The following is a 19,076-nucleotide window of genomic DNA, read 5'->3' as shown; positions in this document are numbered from 1 at the left end:
ATCTCCTTACCTCCACATAGTTTGTCTCCTCTCCTAAACCCTAAACCCATTGCCGTGGAGTCAATTCCGACTCATAGCGACTCTATAGGACAGAGTAGAACTTCCCCATAGGGTTTCCAAGGATTCAACTGCCAACCTTTTGGTTAGCAGCCGAGCTCTTAACCATTGTGCCACCAAGGCTCCTGTCTCCTCTCCTAGTGCCCCCTCATCACTCAAATCAGGTCTGTATTATATCAGAGCCTTCTAAGCTCCAAAACCCTCTACCTGCTTCCCCTGTTCTTTCTGCTTCACCTTCTAATCAAAATGGTTTAGGTGCTTGGAGGAAAGTAGGCAAATGAAATAATGCAATAAAGTATGTTGTTAACTTCTGTTGAGTCAGCCCTCTACACTTGGAGACCCCGTGCACAACGGAACAAAGCACTGCCTATGTCCTGCTCATTGCTGTGTGCTGACAAGTCAATTCTGACTCATAGCGACCCTATACTACAGAGTAGAAGGGTTTCCAAGGCTGTAATCTTTACAAAGCCGCTTCTCAGCTGGTGGATTCGAACTTCCTCTGACCTTTCAGTTAGCAGCAGGGTGCTTTAACCACTGTACAACCAGGGCTCCTTCCATGATTGCTAGCAGCCCAAATTGGGTCTTTCTTGCTTGTCGCTTCGAGCCACCATCCCGCTCCAACACACCTCCTCATGCTTGTGCATAAACACATATCTCATCAGCTACCTTGGTTTCTAGTCTCTCTGTCATAAACCGGACGATTAGCAGAATGGTAGCATTTCGGTGCTGGAAAGAGTTTCAGAACTAATATTGTTCGCTCATTCTATACTTGAGGAGACAAAGATCAGAGATCAAGGCCTGGGTTCACATAACCAATGAATGGTGGAGCCAGCACTAAAATCCAGATCTTCTGCCTTAGAATCCAGAGCACTTTCTGCCACACTCCATGCTTAGCATCCAGAAGTCTTGTAAAATAAACTTAGAAACACTCATGCATTAACCTTGTTCACTTAGCCACTTGGATTTGCTTTTTTCTCTTTGGAGTTGGCAGGTGGAAGCCATCAGTGCTGGAGGCAAGACAGTCTGACCTGGTGTTCCTACCAAAGTGTTCTAACCCACAGGCTTGTGATTATTCTGTCCTCTGCCAAGTGGGACTGCAGAGGAATTGGAAAACCAGGGCTGTCCAGGGGCCCTGGTACATGCTTTCTTCTCCATTAGCTACTCATGGGTGATGTCAGGAGATTAAACAATACATGGGCAAATGTTAGGATTATTATCACCTCTCCCTTCTTTTCCCTCATTGAGCATGTAGATTGTCACTCTAATAATTGGACCACTCTTTTTGCTCCCTTAGCAAAATAGCAGAGTGGTGGAGAGCATGGTCTCTGGAGAGAAAGACTGCCTGGGACCAGATCTCAGCCACCACTTCCTAGCTCAGTAACCTTAGCATGTTGCTTATCCTCTGTGCCTCAGCTTCTTCATCTAGAAAATGGAAGCAATTATAGTTTATATCTTATGGGATTTTTTAATATGTGTGCTTAATAACTGTTAGTTGTTTTCAGCCAACGCCCTGTGGGTGTTTTTAGTTTAGTTTCCTTTTTTTAAAGGAAGAGAAACCTTCCTGACCTTAGCTGGCTTTCTCCATTGCTTAGCAATCTGTAAATTGTGCAGTCATTTAAGGGTAAGTTGACGCTTTATGTAATTCTTGCCTATGAGGCCTCATTGTGTAGAGTGAGTCACCACCACTTAGAAGTGGACAGTTAGTCAGTAGCCCGTTAAGGGGAGGTCAGAAGGTCCCCTGACTCAAAGAGAGAGAATCCAAACCCAGCCCTGGGGTGCAGAAAGAAACAGCGTGCTTCTATGGCTAACTCGACATGAAGTGCCATGGAGAAGCTAGGTTACTTGAGTGAGAGGGTATAATGCAGTGGTTAAATGCTGGGACAGACCTGAATCAGATTTCAGCTCCACCTCTAACTTGCTGTGTTACCTTAGACAAATTACTTAACCTCTCTATGCCTCATTTTTATCATCTGTAAATGGAGATGACATTACTGGAAATGACTTCATGATATAAATGCTTGGAAAAATATCTAGAATTGAGTACATACTCAATAAAAAAAATTATTATTTTCAGTATCACCACTATTACCATTACTAGTGGGAGTCTTCAGGACAGACAGTTCTAGGGATCAGCAATAATGGAGGAACCAACCAAGGGGAAAACCTAGCAGGAACAAGGATGTGTCTTTAATGTGGCAAGTTCTAGGTAGCCATTTAGCTAGTGTTAATGTTGTTAGGCACTGTAGAGTCAGTTTCTAATCATAGCAACCCTACGTCTAACAGAACAAAACTCTGCCCAGTCCTGTGCCATCCTCACAATCTTTGCTATGCTTGAGCCCATTGTTGCAGCCACTGTATCAATCCATCTCATTGAGGGTCTTCCTCTTTTTCGTTGACCCTCTACTTTTGCAAGCATGGTGTCTTCTCCAGGGACTGGTCCCTCCTGATAACATGACTAAAGTACGGGAGACAAAGTTTCACCATCCTCACTTCTAAGGAGCATCCTGGCTGTACTTCTTCCAAGACAAATTTGTTCGTTCTTCTGGCTGTCCATGGTATATTCAATATTCTTCACCAAACCATAATTCGAAGGCATCAATTCTTCCTTGGTCTTCCTTATTCATTTTCCAGCTTTCACATGCATATAAGGCAAATGAAAATACCACGGCCAGGATCAAGCACACCTTAGTCCCAAAGTGACATCTTTGTTTTTTAATACTTAAAGAGGTCTTTTGCAGCAGATTTGTCCAATGCAATATATCCTTTGATTTTTTGACTGCTGCTTCTATGGGCATTGATTATGGATCCAAGTAAAATGAAATCCTTGACAACTTCAAACTTTTCTCCACTTATGATGTTGCTTATTGTTCCACTTGTGAGGGTTTTTGTTTTCTTTATGTTGAGGTGTAATCAACACTGAAGGCTGTAATCTTTGATCTTCATCAGTAAGTGCTTCAAGTCCTCTTCACTTTCAGCAAGCAAGGTTGTGTCATCTATTACATCTATTGCATCTTTCTCCAATCCTGATGTCCCATTCTTCTTCATATAGGTCAGCTTCTTGGATTATTTGCTCAGCATATAGATTGAATAAGTGTGGTGAAAAGATACGACCCTGATAAACACCTTTCCTGCTTTTAAACCACGCAATATCCCCATGTTTTTCAAACAACTGCCTGTTGGTCTATGTACAGGTTCTGCATAAGCACAATTAAGTGTTTTATAATTCCTATTGTTCACGATATTATCCATAATTAGTCATGATCTACATAGTTGAATGCCTTTGCATAGTCAATAAAACACAGGTAAACATCTTTCTGGTATTCTCTGTTTTCAGCCAGGATCCATCTGACATCAGCAATGACATCCCTGGTTCCACAACCTCTTCTGAACCCGGCTTAAATTTCTGGCAGCTCCCTGTTGATGTACTGCTACAATCGTTTTTGAAATGTTTTCTGCATAATTTTATTTGTGTGTGATATTAATGATACTGTTCGATAATTTCCACATTCTGTTGGATTACCTTCCTTTGGAATAGGCATGCATATGGATCTGTTCCAGTCGATTGGCCAGGTAGCTGTCTTCCAAATTTCATGGCATAGAGGAATGAGTGCTTCCAGCATTGCATCCATTTTTTGAAACATCTCAATTGGTATTCTGTCAATTCCTGAGATTTAGCTAGTTGCTAAGTGTACAAGGTCATAATTTATTCCTTACTGCACTCCTATGAAAGGGTGGGTGAAGTGCGTTCACATAATTTCCATTTTGTAGAGGAAGATTCTGAGATATAGAGTATTTGTGACCTTCCTGTAAAAATACATCTCAGGTTTTGCTCTTCTATTAGTACCTGAGTTTCATTCAGCTGCTGGTGTTACTGGATTAACTATTCTGGCCTAGGCATAGGAGACCTTGTGAGGTCTGTGACTCTGCAACATGCTAAAACTATAAATGTCATGTAATCATCCTGTCCTTCTTCTGGAAACCCTGCTGGCGTAGTGGTTAAGTGCTACTGCTGCTAACCAAACAGCTGGCTGTTTGAATCCACCAGGTGCTCCTTGGAAACTCTATGAGGCAGTTCTACTCTGTCCTGTAGAGTCGCTATGAATCAGAATCGACTCGACGGCCCTGGGTTTCGTTTTGGTTTTGTCCTTCTTCTTCCTGATTTCACTTTGCTCTCCTGACTATATGTCATCTGCAAATTTCCACATTCCTTGTGTTCTTTTCTGTTCACATTTAGTGCCTTCCTTTGCCATCTCATTTACTCTGCATGTTTCATTCTCTGGGCTTCCATTTTCCTTCTTTTTTAATGCAGTGTTTTGTTCCCCCCCATCCATTCCCTCCTTCACACCCCACCTTCCTCCTCCTTCCACACACCAATCAAATTCCGGCTTGCTTCTTGCCATATTCATTATCCTACCTCTTTCCTCCCTCATTCCTAGAAAACAACTCACAGAGACTTACCCTTCCCCCTCCAAGGCTCAATGCCCACCCTCCATAAATCCCAGTAGCCTGGCAATAAGTAACTTCAGCATCACACTTCACAGCTCTCAGAGTTTACACTACTTGCTACTACTCTCCTTGCTACTGCTCTCTAGGGTTTCTGCTATTAAAAAAGGCTCCACTTTAAAAATATCTTGGGTACAAGTTGAACCCACAGTTAAGTTTGCTCACGCATTTACACATTTCATGGTTTTATTTTAACTAGTAGCTCAGGTCTATTCTCAATTATGCAGTGAGGATTAGATCCTTAGGGAACAAAAAAAAAAATTTTTTTTTTTCCTAGTAAAAAGAAAAAAGCCATCTAAACATTCAACAGAAATCCCAGTATTGGGTGCACCCACCCTCTTATCTGCTGGCTCCCGCAACCCCAGGCTGATTGGACTTTGCTTTTTCCTTTGTCGGGTCGTTTATTTCACTCTTCCTGGAGCTCAGATTGCCTGCGTGTCTGTGTATGTGTGCACACGTGTGTGGCCACTGCTGTTTTTCTAAGGGCTCACCTCTCTTCTGCCATTTTACCAGGACACAAGAGGCGGCTCTCCCGCTCAGCTCTCTTTCTTTCCCTGCCCCCAACTCAGCCTGGGCTTTTTCCTGTCTCTTAACTCCACCAGTGGAGCAGCAACTAGCTGAGCTGCTTGCGTGAGAGAGAGAGAGTGTGTGTGTGCGCGTGTGTATGTGTGTGTGTATGTGTCTGCGTGCGCAGCTAGGCCAAGCCTGCGAGCCCGCCTGTCACTGGAGAGTTTTAGTTTTTGCATTTAGAAGAAAGGAGGAGGGGAGACAAGGGGGAAGGAGGAAAGGGGGGAGGGGGGAAGAGGGGGGGGCGCGGAGAAGGGAGGGAGAATGTCTTGTTTGTGGCTTGTCAGCAATTGCTTGAGACAAGCTTCCATGTGTGAAAGCTACTTGGCATGAATGCCTGGGCCGTACCAAGCGTCACCGCAGCAAGAGGGGGAGTCAGAAGAAAAACAGATCAGACCAGAGCAGACAATAGGCCCCTAAAGTGTTCCCCCTAAGTTGCTTTGATGTTGTCCTAGTGTCTTGATACCAGGAGGCCAGGGATTGCAGGAAAAGGGTCTTTTTTGTCTTCATTCACTTTCCCCCCTCAGTTTCTGAAATGATTCTCCAGAATTTCTCCTCATAAAAAAGGTAAGCGCCCTAACAATTCCTTCTTCTGTGGCAGGCTTGATCGCCCGTGCCTGGAAGTGGGGGTCTCATTCCTGCGCTGCTCAGGAGGAGCGCTGGGGTCCTGCGATTGGCGCTCCTGCGTTGCCCCTGGAAATCTTTCAAGGCGCTCAGGGCTGGGGATGGCCCCTCTTTCGAGGGAACCCCAGTAACACGATCTGTGCCTCTGCGTTGGTGGGGGAAAAGGGGTGGATGGAGAGGGGTGGGAGGAGGGTGGGAGGGGAAAAAAGAGAGAGAGAGAGAGAGAAGCCTGAAAGAGAGGGAGAGCAGGGCAGAGCCATCCCTCCGAGGAGCCCCAGCCCGGAGCCCAAGGCGGCCTTGCAAGCTCCGGGCTGTGCATTCTCAGGCGGAGCCGGGCTGCCCGGGGCTCTGCCGAGTTACTGCAGAGATTGCCTCGAGCTTTGTGTGTGCGTGTGTGCCCGTGGGTCTGTGTGTGTGTGGACTTCCCACACATCGCCCTGGCGTGGCTCGTTTTGAAGGGGAGGTACCCCAAACCTTATCACCGGAACTCAGACTCTTCAAGGCAGAGCGGGATGGCAGGCAAGAAGGGAAAGCGAGCGAACTCTGCCCGCAAGACAATCCAGAAACTTTTCCAGTCTCTGGCCGTAGACCTGTAAAGGAGTTGTGGGGTGCCCCGTGCCTCAGTTTCCCCATCTGCACCATAGGGAGAGAGGAGATTGAGGTCGCTGCGTGCCATCCTGGAATTTAGCAAAATAGAGCAGATCACTGTCTAAAACGCTCCGAGAAACCTTCGGGCCAGAAAGGCTGTGGAATCACAAAGTAGAAGTGTTATCGTTATTCTTGATCGTCATCATCCTGATAATAAAACCATCATTAAAGACACCCTAAGACAAATAGACCGGGGAGCACAGATCAAGTGTCTGCGCATTTCTAAGGAAACAAAAAGCCTTTTTCCACCTGTTGGCTTCTGTCCTTTTCTCTTGTGTCTTTTCCTTGGATTTATTGGCCGATTTGTACAGAGAATGGGGTGGGAGGGGTTGGGTTTTCCCCTTTCCTCCTCCCTTGTACATATTTTTTTAAAAAAGAAGGTCAATGTAAGATGCTTGAGAGAGAAAATGTGCCGCCTGTTTTAGCAGTTTAGTCAAGACCTTGTATTTTCTGGCGCTGGCAGGGCACGCGGACACATCTGTAAACTCTGCCTTGGAGGTTAAAGATTTTTATTGTGGCTTTCAGAGATTAAATGAGATTTATTTACAATTGCTGCTTATCAGAGAGTAAATAGCTTACTCTCTGTGTGAGGGTTAAGAATGCGAAGGCTGTTTACTCATGGGCGGTTTTGTGGATAAAACGTTTTGCTTTTTTAAGTGACATCTTGAGAGGTAGGAGTAGAGGGCTCCAATTGGGTCCTAATATTCATCTTTAAAAAAAATTTTAAGGAAAAAAAAAGACTTATTCTCTTGAATTTGTGTATTTCCTTTCTTCTGTTTTTATACGGTGATTGTTTTCAAGGCTCTCTATTGTAGTTCCCTCTGAATTCTCTAGGGGAATTCAGCTTTCTTACCTAATTCTAGGTTTTCTGTGACTCTGCTACTTGTCCAAAAAAAAAAAAAAAAAAAAAAATCTGTAGAAGTCTGGGAGGCTATGCCTCCTTCCATTGTAACTGCAAATGTTTACCAGACTGATCCCCTGTGATAGCTAGAGATTGAAGCAGAGGTCCAGCCCAGGCTGAAAATACTTCTTTGCATAGAGGCCTGGGGAACCTGGCTTCTGGGTGTGGAGAATGATGAAGGAAAGGCATTAAGAAGGTGACAAGAAGGTCCCCCATCCCCTACATTTCATGTTTTACTGGAATGGAGCTGTACTTCACATCATGAAGCATAATTGTTTTCTACTCTGTAGGTGAACGATCTTACCATGGTTTGTCTCTGGCAAGATTTCAGGGACCAGGTATCTTCCTAAAATGTTAGAATTTCGGAAATGTAAGCGAAGCAAAAGGTTATCCATCATGCCTTAGATGAGGGCACTAAGACACAGGAAAGATAAGCAGTGCTCTGAAGGGGTTCAGTGAAACTGGTGGCATCCGGACCACACCCAGGGGCTCAAAGTGCCCTGAAGGTCAGCATGCCACCCAGCCTACCTCACCTCCACACTTGATTTTACACACCCAGCCCTTGGGCCTGTCAAAGAAAGGCACCTTTAGTGTTCTGCCTGCTGTCCTGGATTATGACAGCACACTCTGCCTTGCTAATGTCATAACATGTCACAAACATGGCAAACACGTGTCACAACACGAATTTGCATGATTTCATTCATGTGTTCATTTGTCCATCCAATTAATATTTGGGGGGGCATTTGCTGTGCCCCCGGCAGTTTGCTAGGCACTGAGGATGTTGGAAAAAACAAGCCAGATGTGTCCCCTGCCCTCAGGGAGCTTACAGTCTCTGTGGTCTGATTGACATTAACCCCACAGTTACACAAATTAGTGATTCTAATGTTGATAAGGAAACCCTGGTGGCATAGTGGTTAAGTGCTACAGCTGCTAACCAAAGGGTCGGCAGTTTGAATCCACCAGGCAGCTTCTTGGAAACTCCATGGGGCAGTTCTACTCTGTCCTATAGGGTCGCTATGAGTCGGAATCTACTCGACGGCACTGGGTTTTTTAATGTCGATAAATGTATATTGAACTGCATGCAGAGGTCATGCACAAAGTTGTATACGGTATTGACCTGAAGTCCAGAACTGGACATAAGCTAACTTCTGATTTTCTTTGTGGCTGAGTTCCCCTTGCCTCAAGCCCAGCCTCATTCCACCAGTGGCATTCCTACTTAGACAGAGCTCGGCATTTCCAAAGGTTATCTAAAATTCTCTTTCTCTCAGCACACAGTACGGCAGAGACACAAATAATATCTGTTAGCCCTTTCCACTTGTACTATTAAATAACTTCACAGTTGCCATTATCACGGTAATTCAAGGTAGATGTAACCTCTGCGTTCTGTTAAACCCTAATGGGTATTGAAGGGGACATGTGGTTAGTGAGGTTCTTGTCTCACTTTACTTATTCTATGGTTAGTCCAGTTGATATTAAACACTTAGCTTCTGGAAAGTCCACCATTATCACTGTCATCTTGGAATTCCCGAGACAATTAGACAGTGAAATGGTCTCTCCCACCCCTCCCAACAAGAAGACGTATTTACTTATAAAGGAAGAGGGAAGTATAAAACCAAAAAAACCTCTTCGACTTTGTCCGCATTTTGGTTGGGTTATTAAAATTTTACTGGTTTGATGCTATCAAAGGTAGGATCATCTTTTTCTCTCTCTCCTATTTGTGTTCATCCTGGGAGAGAATAGATGGTTGAAATGCCAGTCATTTCCATGGAGGTAGATTCATGTTAATGATTGTATCACCATTTTCTACATTGTGTCTTACTCTATTACTCAGAGGAGTTTTGTCTTCAGGGTTGTCAATCCATCTTTCTTTTTTTTTTTTTTTAAGATTAATTTAGTTTAAAAAGAAGACAGACATCCCCACCCACACATAAATCATAGGTTTGGTGCCTATACTTTAGGAACCCACACACGTCGTGTGGTTAAGTCGTTTTCGTGCGATGAGCAAAATCAGAGTCATTTCTGTGTACCCAAATGTTGTCACGCAGGGATGTACCCTGCCCACATTGTAGTGACAAACCAAATCCTAGCTGGCCATGGTCTGCATTTGGCATTATGTGACCAGTGCCTTCTCCTATAAGAGGTATGTACTTCATTTGCAAGTCTTTGATCATTTCCGACATACTCCCTCCCCCCAACAAATGTGTTACTCACTGGGGAGCTGCCTCTGGAGGAGGCAAGCTGAGTTGGCATTGGAAGAGCAATCTAAAGACAGGAGTATAGTCTGAGTGGGAGTAAAGGAAGTGAATAAAAGAAGGAGCTGGTGGGGGCAGAGATTTGAAGGAACTAGGGAGCCAGGCGGCCCTGATCCAGGTCATCCTTAACTCTGGGGGAATAAAAAGGAAGAATGGGATGACATTTAAAGGTATAACATGTAGATACTGTGTATAAATAAAAATGCTAGAGCCTCTAGTCCTACTGGAGAGAAAACCAACACAACGTGCAGGGTGTTCCAAAAACTCATTATTTACAAATACTGCTTTTGCATGGGGTTTTATGGAAGGAGATTCTATCTTTACCCTCATCCACAAATGTGCAAGATGTAAAGTAGAAGTTCTCTCCATTCCTTTTAAACCTTGACATTTTAATACACTGTAAAATAATATCTACTTAGTCCTCTCTTATAATAGCTCTGTGAATTAAGTAATATTGTCATCCTTATTTTTTTAATTATATTTGAGTAAGGTTTTGTGATTTACCCAAGGACTCTGAAGAAAATAAGAAAAGAGATGGCCAGCTGATTAAATTCTCTGTTAGGCCAAATCTCTGAAAGAGAGGTGAAGCAGAGAACTGAGACAATTACCAAGATAATTCAGGTCAAAGGTAAGGTATTGACCTGGCATTTAAATAATTGCCTCAGTTTTGCTCCCCCCCGCCCCAGAATTTAAAGAGTCAATTAAAAAAAAAAAAATGGATATCTAATTCTAACTTAGTAATTATTTTTTTACAAAGTACATTGGACCAGGTTCTGGTTTTGGTTTGGCCAGTCTGCAGCCTAGGACTCCCACTCTACTGTTCTGAACCTCCTTTAAAATGACGGAATTAGACTAGACCATCTACCGTTCCTTCTAGCTCTGATATTCAGCATGTCTTTGATTCCACGAATAGAATCTTCCATGAATCTGGTGTTTATGGTCACCTAATTTGAGGCCCCATTCAAGAACTACTGTTACCAAAGGGGAAATATTGTGGATTTTGTGCGTCTATAGGACTCATTCCTACACATCCACCATGCGTACTATATTGACACTTTGAAGTGAAAGGCGCAATAGGAAAAAGTGGAATTTTAATTCATGGATTTTACGAGAATATGCCAGTCAGCGTGGGGGACACATGTGCAAGGAGTCTAAGAACCATTTTCAACAGAATAGGCTGTTTTGAATGCATGTCTTTCTGTATAACAAGTATGAATTTAAAAAAGGACGGGCACTGGGTACATCTCCTAGCTTCGCCGTTCTCACATGTTTTTTTCACAGAAATCGCGCTGTTCCTTTTTGTACTGTGCTCACATATTGTTTGTAGGACACAAAGGACCAGTTTAAGCAGCCGTAGTGTTGATGATACATGTTATGTGTTTAACACTATGTTTTTGGGGATCACAGGAATATTGACAGTCTGTAGGATATGCAACTCCTGGAGGATATTGTTGAAGACTTGCTGGTATGTTATATATAGACACACAACACACACACATGTACATATATACATACGTGTGTGTGTGTGTGTAGTGTGTGTTATACCTTTCAGATCGTGAGTAATAAACTGCATCTGAAATGTGGCTGAAGGTGGGCCAGAGGGGGTAGAGCGAATGATGTTTTCATTAATCATGTTTTCTATGAGTCATTCTAAGCACTATTCATTTGAAATTGACTAAACCATTGAATAGATATAATTTTTAACTTTTACATAGCTGATCTTAATGCAATTTTTAGAACACCAGAGTAAATTCTTCTACCAGGAATATTCTTCTTACAAATATCTTCTCGTTTGTAGCAAGGAGACTAGTTCCAAGTCTGTTTTGACTGTTAGTAAATCACTGACTCTCTTTGAATTTGTCTTAAGTTTTACTACCTGAGAAGTAAACACTAATAATGCATGAGATATAATTTCTTTCAAACTGGGAAGGGGATTTGTCTTACCTTGCTCCTTTTTACTTAAAATTCCTAACACTTGTTACTTTGCTTAACTTCATAATAATCCAGAAGAGTAGATACCTAAGAGAAATCTATTATTAACTTTAAAGATGGGAAAGCAGGAATAGGTTAGTTAAATGGGTATACAGTCATCCCTAGGTATCTGCAGGGTATTGGTTCCAGGAACCCCACTCCATACCAAAAATCCGTGAATGCTCAAGTCCCTTATATAAAATGGTGTTATATTTGCACATAACCTACACCCATTCTCTCTTATAAGTTAAATCATCTCTAGATTACTTATAATACCTAATACAATGTAAGTGCTATGTAAATAGTCGTTATACAGTACTGTATTATTTAGGAAATAATGACAAGACTCAAGGCGAACAATGATCAAACAAGGAGTGCTGGAGAGAGACTAAGGATCTGAGAAATGGCAAGAGGCTACAGCAGGGGATGCCTACACATCACTTCATTCTCATGGATTCAGCATAGTGCTTGGAACATGGGTAAATTCAAATTTTCCTTTTTGGAAGTTTTTTTTTTTTCCAAATATTTTCCATCCAAAGTTGGTTGAATCTGCGGATATGGAACCTGCAGGTACAGAGGGCCAAGTGTACCAGCAAGCTCTTTAGAACACGAGTATGTGCTCAGTAGAAATATGTAAAATGTTTGGCTATTGTTGAATGCAAGATACAATAAAGGAAAAGAAAAGCATATTGTAGGTACTATTGCTGATCTAATTTTTGATGATCTAAATAATTGTGAAATGTATTTTATGTTAATCACTTAAAGACCACTAATCTACCCTAAAGAAGTAAGAGCTGTGGCACCAATAGACAGACACACATCCATGTTCATTGCAGCATTATCCACAATAGCAAAAATATGGAAACAACCTAAGTGCCTATCAACAGATGAATGGATTAGCAAACTAGTACATTCACACAGTGGAATACTATGCAACCGTAAAGAATAACAATGAATTTGCTAAACAACATAGATGAATTTGGAGGACATTATGCTGAGTGAAATAAGTTAATCACAAAAGGATTAATATTGTATGAGACCACTATTATTTAAAAAACCAGAAAAAGTTTACACACAGAAAAATAAAAACATTCTTTGATGGTCACCAGGAATGGGAGAAGGAGGGAGGGAAAATTACTAACTAGACCGAAGACATGTGTTAATATTGGTGAAGGGAAATGTAATACACAATATGGGGAAGTCAGCATAATATGACCAAGGCAAAGAAGACACTGAGAGGAATGCAAGAATAAAGGGTGACTATGAAATTTTTTTTTTATGGTAATTACTGTAATATAGACAATCCTGCAACGCTAGTATTAACAAACAATAATTTATGAGTGGATACAAAGGTAGATAGGTATGCTAAAGAGGCATGGGAGTATGTAAGAGAGCACACCCACCTGCAGATACAGGTTTGGTTATGGATATTTCTACACACATAATTGTAGGTGCTGCATGTATATTAATACAGGCAATAGAGCGCACAAGGGCACAGTCATGGAAACCTCTTAGACATAACCAAACACCTCGCGGGACGAAGTTCCTAGGCTCAAAAGTGAAGGATTATAGACTTGGGGACATCTACATCAACTGGCACAACATAGTTTATAAAGACAGTGATCTGCATCCTAAGTTGGAGAGTTGCATCTGGGGTCTTCAAGCTAGCGAGCAGCTGTCTAAGATACAACTACTAGTCTCTTCCCATCCAGAGAGTGAGGAAAATCAAAGACTGAAGGGAGCAGTTAGTCCAAAGGACCAATGGACCACATGAACTACAGCCTATATGACCCTGAGACTAGAAGAACTAGAAGGTGCCCAGCTACCACTACCTATAGCTCTGACTGGGATCACAGCAGAGGGTCCTGGACAAAGTGGGAGAAAATATAGAACAAAAAATCCTATTCACAAAAAAGAGCAGACTTACTGGAGACTGGAGGAACCCCTGAGACTATGACCCTAGGACACTCTACTGACCTGGAACTGAAGCCATTTCTGGAGACCACTTTTCAGCCAAATAATGGTTAAGCCCATAAAATAAACAATAACACCCGAGAGGAATGTGCTTCTTAGAACAATCAATTACATGAGATCAAAAGGACTACATTTGCCCAAAAGCAAAGATGAGAAGGCAGGAAGTGGTTGAAAATCCATATGAAAGGGAAAAAGGAACCCAAGGAGGAAATGGGGAGAGTGCTGACACATTGTAGAGAATCCAGACAATTTCATGGAACACTTTTTGTGCAAACTATTGAATGGGAAACTAATTTGCTCTGTAAACTTTCACCTAAAGCACAATAAAAAAAATTTTTTTAAATGCCACTAGTCTAAAGCTTTGGAGAGCTTTAGTAATTTCCATGAAACCCATAATCACTCTTTTTCCTGAAAAATAAACTCAAAATTACCATTAATGGAAGTTAAAAGAAACCGAGCCATCATTTGCTCAGAAGAGAAACCTGTAAACCCTGAGATAGCTTTATCTTCTCTAAAACCGAAACCAAACTCACTGTTGTTGAGTCCATTCTGACTCATAGCGTCTAGTGACTCTATAGGACAGAGTTGAACTGCCCCATAGGGTTTCCAAGGCTGTAAATCTTTACAGAAGCAGAGCAGCCACATCTTTTTTCCGTGGAGTGGCTGGTGGGTTTGAACCACCGACCTTTTGGTTAGCAGCCGAGTGCTTAACCACTGCACCACCAGGGCTCTTACTTTGTCAAGTGCTATATATATATATTGGACTTTCTCTTATCCTTGGGGCTGGTATATGTTTGAGGAGAGAAATTTTACTTAGGGTCTGTGGACAAGGGACATCTTGAATGAGGATCAAGGGCACACTTGATCTACCGATGCCTGGATTAGTGGTTTACTGTATAGAAGTCCATGACACACTGGGGTGTTTAAGGCAATTGTAGTCTAAAGAGTGTAGGATTTTTAGGTTCTGCACCAGCACTCAGGCTGCTGCCTCTGCCTGGAATGTGCTTCTGCCTCATCTTTGCCAAACCAACTCCTGCTGCTCCTTCAAGACTCATCCTGGGCATTTTTCCTGGGAAGCATCTAAGCCCCGAGCTGCTCCATTCCTGCTCCATCACCCACTGGGTTTGGTGCACACTTATGCGGCCCTAATTACATTGCACTGGAATTGTCTGCCTACTCCTCTGTGTTGTGATCCTCTCAAGGCTTGGGACTGTCGTATGGTTTATACCCCCAGCACCTAGCACAGGATGGGACAGAGCAGGAGGTCAATAAATGCTGTTGAAATTAATTGAGCATATTGAACACATTGAATACAGCTTATTAATGAATTTAGCTAAATACAAATAGAATGACAGGTAAAAATGTTAAATTTTACAACCTTGTATCCCAAACCAAAAAAAAGAAAACCAAACCCAGTGCCGTCGAGTTGATTCCGACTCATAGCGACCCTATAGGACAGAGTAGAACTGCCCCATAGAGTTTCCAAGAAGTGCCTGGCAGATTTGAACTGCTGACCCTTTGGTTAGCAGCCGCAGCACTTAACCACTACGCCACCAGGGTTTCCAAAGGGAACAGTGGACCCTTATATCCCGGATAAAAGAGATGGAAATTTCTTCAGTTAGGATATTCACTTTTTACCCCTGTGTTGGTCATCTAGTGCTGCTATAACAGAAATACCACAAATGGATGGCTTTAATAAAGAGGAATTTATTTTCTCACAGTTTAGTAGGCTAGAAGTCCAAATTCAGGGCATCAGCTCCAGGGAAAGGCTTTCTCTCTCTGTCAGCTCTGGAGGAAGGTCCTTCTCCTCAATCTTCCCCTGGACTAGGAGCTTCTCTGCACAGGAACGCCAAGTCCAAAGAACGTTCTCTGCTCCCGGCACTGCTTTCTTGATGGTATGAGGTCTCCATGTCTCTCTGCTCATTTCTCTCTTTTATATCTCAAAAGAGATTGCCTTAAGACACTATCTACTCTTGTAGATCTCATCAATGTAACTGCCAGTAATCCATCTCATTACATCATAGCGATAGAGTTTATAACACATAGGGAAATCATACCAGGTGACAAAATGGTAGACAGTCATACAATATGGGGAATCATTACTTAGCCAAGTTGACAGATATTTTGGGGGGACTCAATTCAATCCATGACAACCCCTGATGCAAAACATAAATCATATATTCATAACAAAGCATTTTAATACTACTGAATCCTCCCATTTCTTTTATGCCCATCTTTTCTCCCCTAAAACTCCTGTTTGTCATGTTTTCTATTCTTGAGCCTTGTAGTTTATCACAGGTGATTTATCACAGGTGATAAATGAGTTGGCGAGGTTTTCCTCTCTTACCAAATACCAGAGCTATTTGGTGATATTTAGATTGCAGCCTATTCTGTCACATGGGGTCACTACAAGTCAAAAATCAATGCAACAACACCTAACAACAATAACAACAAGTAGTACTAAAGAGGAGAGTCCCTGGGTGGTGCCAACAGTTAAGCACTTGGCTGCTAACCAATACACTGGAGGTTTGAGTCCAGCCAGAGGTGCCTTAGAAGAAATGCCTGGAGATCTATGTCCAAAAAAAAAAATCAGCCATGGAAAACTCTACTCTGACACACGTGGTGTTGCCACGAATCAGGATTGACTCCATAGCAACTGGCCTTTTCAAGAGGAGAAGCTTCTTTTATCTTAGAAAGAGTGAAAATAAAGAGTTCGTGAGGAATAGTCTGCACTATCAGAGGATACTTAAGACGGATGCTTGACTTACCAAAACCATAACCAAACCCATTGCCATAGAGCCTATTCCGACTCATAACTTGACTCACAGAATATGTAATTGTGACTCATCTGACACAGAGATGGGAACCATAGAATTTAACTTTCATCTTCTAAAAAAAGGGTTTAGGTGCTGAACCTCCAAGAAAAGTTCTGGTTACAAAGAACTGCCCCATTCAAGTTTCCCCAAGAAAAGGGGCATGCTCTGTGAGGATGCTGTACACGGAATCTGAAAACCCTTCACATACCACGGCAGCTCTTGGGACAACCTCGTCTCTCGTATCAATCTTTCTGTCACTGTGTCTTCACTTTCCTAAGACTTCTTTTGCTACCCACTAGTTTAGTCATCTAAGGAGCCCTGGTGACGCAATGGTTAAGCACTTGCTAGCCAAAAGGTCTGCTTTCGAACCCACCAGCCACTCCATGGGGAGAAAAGACCTGGCAATCTGCCCCTGTAAAGGTCACAGCCTAGGAAATCCTGTGGGGCAGTTCTACTTTGTCATATAGAGTCACTATGGGTTGTAATCGACTCGATGGCACACAGCACTAACAGTTTAGTCTTCTGGCTTCACTATGAGTAACCTCTGTCAATCTCATAGCTTTTGCTTACGCCTAACTGTTACTTCCTCACAAGTTTGATTTGCCAAGATCCCCATGTCCAGAGCACTGCCGTCTCCACCCAGCCTCTTCAGGCCCTGGCTTTTCCTCATGGCTTCTCTCCTTATATTCTTTTGGCTGTCATTTCCCTCTGACAATTGTTTCATTCTCTCAGAATTCCCTAATGCAGATTCCCAAGAAGGAATCCAATAACTCAACTCATCTTTTCATTGCTATGTCTTATAGGTTCCCACCTAGCCTATTGTTGCATTGCCCAAAGGTCAGAAGCTCACCTCTAGTTCAAGTGTCTGTGGCAAAAGAGGGTGGGTAGAGGTAGGAGGTTTGTTAAAAAAAAAAAAAACAAAAACAAAAACAGAGGTTTGTTACTTGGTGTAAAACAGGGTTGTCTTTTCGCAGGGCTGTGGCAGGACTGTCTTTCCTTCCATATAGCTGGCAATGAATGTAGCTGACATGTCTAATATAAGGCCATTATAGAAAAAAAAAAATTTTTTTTTTTTTTTAAAGAAGTATAGGGAAATAAGGATAACCAGTTCATTAAAAATTAAAATCTTTCTTGGACGACAATTGGTAGAACTGAGATAAGAAGACCATGGGAACAAACAGCAAATTTACAACCAGGAAAGAAATTGGGAGAGGGAAGTATATTAGAGTCAGTTCTTAGATGATTGACTTCATTTCATGCATTTTTTTTGAAAAGCAAGAGTAGGTGAATGGTGAGAGTGAGGATATATTTATGTGGATCCCAGAGGCTAGTTCAAAAAGTAAGTGTAACCCCAGAATTGGGAACCAGGATGAGGATAAATAGGAATAATCAGCTCCTTGGGGGGCAGAAACCCTAATCTATACTTTCTTCCCATATTTCCCTGCTCTATACTTGGTTCCTCTTATCTGTGGCTTTTGGAACAATCTGCCACTAATTAGTTATGTGACCTTGGGTGGGCTATTCTCTCTGAAACTCAATTTACTCATCTGTAAAATAGGGATAATGATTATTATTTCGACAGCTTTTTATAAGAATTAAATTAGATGGGATAATATATTGAAAACGACGGTACATATTGCCTGTATGTAATAGGTCCTCAGTTGATTGTGGCAATTATTCTAGCACATAGGAAGGAAGAAAACATTGACTAAACAATGTGCTAGATAAAACTCTCTTGTTATATCATTTGCTTCTTAGAACAACCCTCAAGGACTTGTATTCTATTCCCACTTTTTGAATGAGGATGCTATTATAGTTCATTGAGCATTTGCTTTGTGCCGAACACTGAACTAAACCCTTTTATGCATTACCTCATTTCACTCCAAGATAGGTGTTGTTAATATCTTCACCTCACAGTTGAGAAAACTCTGGTCTAGAGTTTAATTTGTCCAAGGTCATTAAATGAATAATCTCGTTTGTAAGGATCAGCACAAAGCTGGTTCTTATGAGGCAGAGGTTAAAGATATCCGAAATGTCCAACTTTTCCAGACTTCTGTACCACTCCATCATCTATAACATCCAGTATTCCCCCGTCTCTTCTTTGGGTTTGGTAATTCACTGCAATGTCTCACAGAACTCACGAACCATATTTATAGTTAAGAGGTTTATTAGGTAAGAAACAGGGTACAACTCAGAGTTGGGATCAACTGGGAAGTAACAGGAACAACGCAGGACGAAGTTTCTTGATCAGGACAGCTTCTTCTCACCCTGTACCTCTGGGCCCTGCTGGGGGCCCTCTACTGCCAGGCCCTGCCGATCTCCAGGTTCTGCTGCCCCTGCTGGTATTGCTCTTGCTACTGCTGCGCTGCCACCTCTCACTGTCTTCCATGTTACAGCTACTCTCTCTCTCTCCATGTCTTCCTTTAAGCCTAGCAGAATGGCAAAACTGGCCAATCCCTTGTTAGGGTTCCATACACCTTATTTGTATGGTCCCACCCCCTACAAGAGTGTCATGTACCTTGTTTACATTATTAACAAACTATCCAATCCCCTTGTTGGGCCACAAGCTCCTCATTTGCATAGTCCCACCCAGTCATTTGGTGGGAGTTACAAAGATTATGGCTAGAAGGGCCATATTAAGTAATTCACTGAACCACAGTCATATAACTCCAAGCCAAAAAACCAAATCCATTGCCGTTGAGTGGATTCCTACTTATGGCGGCCCTATAGGACAGAGTAGAACTGCCCCATAGAGTTTTCAAG

At 42.3% G+C, this 19,076-nt stretch overlaps 1 protein-coding gene across 5 annotated transcripts in view; it reads left to right on the top strand.

Moving 5' to 3' along the window:
• The first annotated feature begins 5,449 nt into the window (after nt 1–5,449).
• The window catches only part of BCL9 (BCL9 transcription coactivator), a 101,817-nt gene continuing 88,190 nt past the window's right edge, over nt 5,450–19,076 (top strand). For all 5 annotated transcript variants that reach the window (XM_049879910.1, XM_049879906.1, XM_049879913.1 and 2 more), the window contains exon 1: nt 5,450–5,694. The gene's annotated coding sequence lies outside the window, so the exon portion shown is untranslated. The remainder of the gene's footprint in view (nt 5,695–19,076) is intronic.

Source organism: Elephas maximus, chromosome 3 (assembly GCF_024166365.1).
Source record: "Elephas maximus indicus isolate mEleMax1 chromosome 3, mEleMax1 primary haplotype, whole genome shotgun sequence".
Classification (NCBI taxonomy): Eukaryota; Metazoa; Chordata; class Mammalia; order Proboscidea; family Elephantidae; genus Elephas; species Elephas maximus.
This window is presented reverse-complemented; position numbering and strand designations above follow the sequence as displayed.